The sequence below is a fragment of the Carcharodon carcharias genome, chromosome 15 (assembly GCF_017639515.1).
Source record: "Carcharodon carcharias isolate sCarCar2 chromosome 15, sCarCar2.pri, whole genome shotgun sequence".
In the NCBI taxonomy this organism is placed as follows: domain Eukaryota; kingdom Metazoa; phylum Chordata; class Chondrichthyes; order Lamniformes; family Lamnidae; genus Carcharodon; species Carcharodon carcharias.
Genome location: NC_054481.1, coordinates 21253353 through 21260232, shown reverse-complemented (window position 1 = coordinate 21260232; position 6880 = coordinate 21253353). Strand labels below are relative to the sequence as shown.

Genomic DNA, 6880 nt, shown 5'->3' with positions numbered 1-6880 from the left:
CAACTTCACGCTAGGGCAGTTGAGGCCTTGGCCAGCCAGCCCGCCCTTGCCTCAATAGAGGACTTTAAGTGGCCAATTAAGTGCCTCAACTTTCAGGCTGGTGTGAGCAGTTCGGGAATATGGGGGAAGCACAAAAATATATCGGGTTCAGGCCTCAGGCAGGAAGAGGGTGGGGTGGTGGGTGGCACCTCCATCAACAGCTCCTTTTTAACATCGGGCACCTCCCTCGCCCCATGTTCCGGTAACCGCAGAAACTCCCACCTCCTCTGTCCTCTCCGCCAACACCCCAATCCCCCTTTGCCCAACCTCCTGCCATCCCCACCCTGAGACTTCCAAAACTTACCTATTCCTGGAATCCCTGAGACTTAGGACGGAATTTTCCATGTCCGCTGGCATTGGCGTGATCAGTGGCATGAGTGGGCAGTATGGCACAATTGGCTTTACGATGGCGGGAAACCAGTTCGCGATTCTCCGCTCAGCCCACTGACAGCAGCCTGCGTTTCCTGCCATCAGATGTTAGGAACCTCATTATAACACATCAACATATCATTGTCAGGCCAGCCCACCAGAATCGTCCCCCACCCAGTGGATCATCCATCCACGTCGGCGGGTGTTTCACAACAGCACATAAAAGGCGTGCACTTGGCAGCCTGCGCTTTAAGGGGAACTCGGAGGTGAGTTCACACTAACATTGTGCAGAGCTTGCCAGGGTCGCCTGTTGGACTTCAAGATTCAGGTGCGCCGGGGTTAAGGACAGCCCCGCCATTGAGGCAACTGGTGGCGGGGGTGGTTAAGGGCAGCCCTGCTGTTGAATTTGGCACACAAGCATTCAGGGTGGGGGGGTTGGGTGGGCGAGGGAAGTGGCCACGCTTTAGGGAAACCTGTATAAGGGATCTCCCATTTAAGATTTAGGTGAGGAGCAATTTCTTCCCTTAGAGGGTTGCTAGTCTTTGGAATTCCAGAGGGCAGTGAAGACTGGGTCATTGAATACGTTCAAAGCTGAGTTAGGCAGATTTCTGATCTACATGATTGTCAAGGGTTATTTATTTTTTTGGAACGCCAAGACAAACGATCACCAACAGCTCCAAGAAACAAAAATTGTGCTTCCGAAATCTCTTGATATAGATTCTGCACAGATAAAGCACAAGTGCCTCGTCCATGTGCTATTCAGGAAAGTGGAGTTAAAGCCACAATCAGTTAAGCAATGATCTGATTGCTTGGCAGAGCAGGCTTGATAGGCTGAATGACCTACTCCCGCTCTTTTTTCTTATGCTCTATGATCTTAATTTTGAAAACGGAGATTGATAGATTGTTTGTTGGGCAAAAGCTATAGGGGATATTGGGTGAAGGCAGGTGTATGGACCAGGATTTTTCAGCCCCTCTGCAGCAGGACCCTCTGCCGGAGATTTGGCGCCTCAGCCTTCAATCTATTGCCTTTTGGTGGGACCGGACAATCCCACTGGCAGGTGGGGCCGGAAAACCTCGCCCATGGATTTATGTTCCAGGTCAGCCATGATTGCGTTGAATGGCAGCATAGGCTTGAGTGACTCAAAGGCCATTTCCTGTTATTATGTTCCTATGTTCCTAGAATTTCCCTTCCGATTCTGCTCACTCTCGAGAAACAAAACCATGTCTAAAAATGTTAAATTCCTCAGTAGGAGATGGAATAGTAAAGATTTGAAGAATAGGTAAAGAAGGTTGGTATTTGGCTTGGGCAGGCACCCGTATTTATATATATATATATATATAACATATATATTAGGCAGTAATTTGAGAGATTAGTATCTCCAAATTCACAAACATTGGAATATTTATAAATCAAAGACATATTTCAAGAAATATAGGGAAACAGCCTGCTCGCACCAAAGCTACGATTTATTATTTATAAACTCAAGATGTCACAAAGCAAGTAAATCTGTAAATTTTCTTTTTAGAAAAATGTGAAAAAATCTTTTAAGCAGCAGGGGAATGGTTTAAAATGTACAGATCAGAAACAACCAGGGAAAATTGATGAAAGGATACAATATTTACAAGGGAAAATGATCCTGTAGTGTCACTGCATTAACTACATTATGTGGTGCTTGATCATTAGAAGCCCAATAATATTATAGAGGGATTATGTGGCTTTGCTTCCAACAGGTGTCATTCCACATGTTATAAAACATTAATGCCTGGGCTATGTCAGTTTGCATTGCAGTGCATGTCAATATATGATGATAAAAGAATAAGCTAAAAGACAGCCTGAAAGCCTGTGTTGAAATGGCATAAGTGCAGGTAATGCAGATAACTGTTCAATTAAGATGCAGTCCAAAGAAAATGGCCATTGAATTGCAAGGCACCATTCAATTAAAGAGGTAAGTGTGGTTCCACTTGAGGGTAAATGTGATGGTGGAATCATTTTTGGATTGCTTTAGCAAAGAGCCAGCACCGAAGCCATAAAGCTTGAGTTTAACTATCTGCACTTTGAGGGGAAGGATAAAGAAATGAGAAAGATCCAAAGTGACATAATAATGAGGACCTATAGAAGACTGAATCAGACTACAGCAAGGAGCCTTCATTCATCACTTCCACCATCAGCACACGGTAGCAACAGTATGTGCCATATGTAGGATGCACTGCAGCAACTTGCCAAGGCTTTTAGGCAATACTTTCCAAACCCACAACTTCTAGCCCCTAGAGGAATAAGAGCAGCAATCCCATGGGAACATCAGTCCCTTCAAATCCCCCTCCAAGTCCCACACATTTTTGACTTGGAAATATATCTTTGTTCCTTCATCATTGCTGGATCAATATCCTGGAACACCCTATTTCGACACTGTGGAGTTCCCTTATCACGTGATCTGCAACGGTTCAAGAAGGCGGCTCACCACCACCTACTGAAGGGCAATTAGGGATGGACAGCAAATGCTGACCTTGCCAGCGATGCTTGCATTCCATCAATACAAAAAAAAAATCAACACCTCAAGGATGCTTGGAGGTAGGAGAGACCATACCAATAGATGGTGCTCATCAAAGACAAACCTGAATTTACAGCCTGGATGTGCTATGGCTCTTGCTTGACAACATTTGCAATTTGTTCATCTTGGTGAAAATATATCCTGTCTATTCCATCAGTGTGTGCTGACTGGGGACTGGCTTTTCCTGAACACATGAGCTCATCCTTCCTCAACATTAACTAAAGACACTTAAACTAGCAACAATTTGATAGCACAATTTCCACTAAAGATATATATGAATAATTAAAACCAAATACAACATGTTACTTTTCCCTGTTAGCTACTTAATTGGAAAATGGAATTAAATGCAAATATGCAATTCTCAATCCCACTCACTGTGATTCCAAGTGCATTAACTGTGTCAAATCACAACTTTCTAGTTTATGCTTAGACCTTAATGCGAACATTTATTGTTTCTGCTTGTTTTTAGTCCTCTTACATGTAGTGCCTGACAGCCACTCTCTGACTAGAAAGCACTGGAAATATCACAATATGATTCCGCGTGTTGGTTCCTTAGTGCATCCAAGGTGAGGGTGACATCTAGTGGGTAAAGAAGAAACCAATTCAATTTATATTCAAAAAGTGCAAGAGTAGGTTTGTTGTTGACTTTCCACGAGAGCTTTGTTTTTCTTTGAAGGGCAATAGGGTGGCCCAGAAGAGGATTCATTACTATAACCCATATGAAAGAAGACATTCTCTCTCTGCCCTGTCAGTCAAAGACTTATTTTTCACTACCCTAAGGGATACTGCCACTCTGCTCCAGGCCACCCCTCCGGTTGGTAGGTTAGTCAGCTGTAAGCAGGGGAAATCTAACAGATTACTGGCTCTTGCTTCCCCACCTACATTTACAGAAGTTGGGTGGAGGGGGGGGAGGGGGGCAGGTGGCACCTGTCTCAGTCAAGCCAGGGAGAGCGAGGTAGTGTGAAGAAGGGGAATTTTGCTTTCGTAGGCCTCACCGCTAGATCTTTTCTCATTTTGTATTATTATCCCTTCCATAATGTTAAAACGTAGCTGTAATTTCCCATAAGTTTAGTTTGTGATCTCATTTGGCCACTTCAGTAGAGGTTTTTTTTTAATTTGCTGGCATCGCTGGCAAGGCCAGCGTTGTTGTCCATCCCTATTTTCCCATGGACTGAGTGGCTTGCAGCCATTTCAGAGGGCAGTTGAGAGCCAACCACATTGCTGTGGATCTGGAGTCACATGTAGGCCAGACCAGGTAAGGACGGCAGATTTCCCTCCCTAAAGGGCATTAGTGAACCGATTGCCAATAGCTTTGTGGTCATCATTAGACTTTAAATTTCATATTTTTTATTGAATTCAAATTCCACCATCTGCCGTCCACCCAGCATTGTCCTGGGTCTCTGGACTACTAGTCCAGTGACAATACCAGTAGGCCACCAACTCCCCTGAAGTGAGATGCTTCTTGAGTAAGAAAGTGGATAAGGGCTATTTCAAGCCTGCCAGTTACTGCTTGTGAAAGACAATTGGAAGTAGTCTGGGAATTGCTGCAGGACTGGAGCTCGGATTCACTGACTGGGATGGATTGGACCAAGGTTTGGGTGATATGTCAGAACTGGGGCTGAGCTGGGAACTGATAGAATGTGCACATATGCAGCAGGAAGGCTGAGCTGGAGAACAAGGACTGGTGACAACGGTTCCCACTAGCAAAATAGAGCTAACCTCAAAGTGATTGGTCCATTGGTTCCATCCCTGCTTGCTAACTTCTAAACCAATCGGTGGTGCATATGCACTTTTTATGGGTACTGCACAGAGGAAAACCAATAAGCACAAAATGGGATCAAAAGGAGAAATAGAAATATATACTAACGAGGTGAGGCCTGCTCTGTGTAGTCCTTTTATTTAGTTCAGTATCATTACAGTTTTTTGTTTCCAGTTTTTAATTTCAACTTTAATTGTGATTGTTTCATCTTCAGTCCCAGAGCATCACCTCCCATTGGAATGCCTTGTGTTTCCATACAGCTTGAAGAATGTGAGGTACTTGCACTGTATAATTGTATCTTGTTAAAGAAATTCCTGTCCATTAATATTATCTGAAGAACTGACAACATTTCACTTTATACGAAGAATCATAGCAATGTCGGAACAGAAGGATTCTATTTGGCCCATTGAGCCAGTGCCACATCCATCATTGGCACTATCTATGCAAAACCATTCCCATGCTTTTTCCTAATATCAGTGACCTTCCCAAGATTAGCTCCCTCCTAAATATTGTGATTGATCCAGTTTCAATAGCTGCTTATGCTTACAACACAATATGCTTTTGACATGCTACAATTCCTTCAAACCTTCTCTTCATACTTCGAGTAATAACCTTTTTTGCGCTCCTGGTTACCAATACGCCAATCATTAGAAATAATCTTTCATACTTCCCTTCTCAAATCCTTTCCTAACTTTTTGATCACCTCTATTCAATTCTACCTTAACCTCTCAGCTCCAGTGCTTTCCTCTCTCTTTTTCACTTGTACCATTGACCCTGAATTTCCCAGCCACTGTACCACCATTTCTTTGCTGGAAATGCAATGGAAACCACATGTAGGTGCATAAGCAGGTTTCCAGTTGCAATTCTGTCCATGTTACGGTGCAGGGCGGAAGTTTGAGGAAGTTTAAGGTGTTTATTTTCTTTCTCTGTTTTCTTTTACATACTTGCCGTTCACTGACAGCTATTGGTGTCTTCTGCTTTCTCCACTCGAATGCACTCTCCTGATCTGATCCCACTGCTACCGCTCACCACCACATATGCTTGTCAAGTTTCACACACTGTAGACCGTCTTGATTTCTGGCAGTATTGTAAAGTAGATCACAGCGATTTGACAATTCACTTTACATCTCTCCTCATTTTTATCCCCAGCGAATTCAGTGGTGGTGAGGTAGAGCTGGGAGTCATCAGCATATGTATTGGCATTATGATTTTGATAATGTCACTGAGGTGCAGCATGTAGATGAGAAATAGGAGGGGGCCAAGGGGTGTCTAAATCAATAAACCTTCATTTTATATTTTAGGGACCTATTGTTCATGTGTCTGATAATGGAATGGTGGAACAGCATACGTAATGACACACAATCTCTTTCATTCATTTTCAACATTATTGAAATTCAACAATAACATATTTATTAAAATTGCTTCTGAAGCCCTCTTCCCAACTCAATTTTGAATCATTTCTACTGCTTTATCATTTTTAACCTGACAATTTCACTTCTCAATCATTGCATCAGAAATTCATATTATTGACAGATTAAAACGATTGTGACAGTGAGATATGATCAAAAAGTAATTGCTTCCATGATTTAGAGGATGAGAGTGCTAATATAGACTGCTGAAAATATCCTGTTTGTGGAAACTGGGTTAAATGTGGCACAAGCACATTCCCAGATTGAACGTGGAACATGTCACAGCAGTGTCAGTTTCTCTTGTGTCTTTAACCCTAACACTGGGAAATTGACTACTTCAGTAACAGTTTGGGTGGTATCTGTGAGCATGGCCCATTCAGTGCTCAATGAGTCGGTCTGGACTTTTCATAGAAAGCATGTCGGGCCAATTAGCTCTTTTAGTTGCCAAGAATCACTGTGTAAATATAAAAGCAAAATTATAAGACAATTTGGGCAGAATCTTGCTGAGGTGTGTGCCTGCTGGCTGGAGAGCTGGCAAGAGACCTGCGCTGCTTCATTTCGGGAAGGCCAATCAGGCAGTGGCAAGGCCAGCGGCAGGCCTTCCTCTGGAATCAAGGCACCAGGGGGCAGAAGTTTCACCTACTAAAAGTTGCTGGCGAATCAGCGGGTGGTGGCTCTTGTGCTCAGCAGCGCCACTGGGGAGGTTGTGGCTGCTGCCTGAAAGGACAGGCACCAGAGTCGCAGGATCGCGGGGC

General features: G+C 43.6%; 1 pseudogene; it reads right to left on the bottom strand.

The window, feature by feature from the left end:
* Window positions 1-1052: 1052 nt before the first annotated feature.
* LOC121288768 lies at window positions 1053-1195 on the bottom strand (annotated as a pseudogene).
* Between the last annotated feature and the right edge of the window lie 5685 nt (window positions 1196-6880).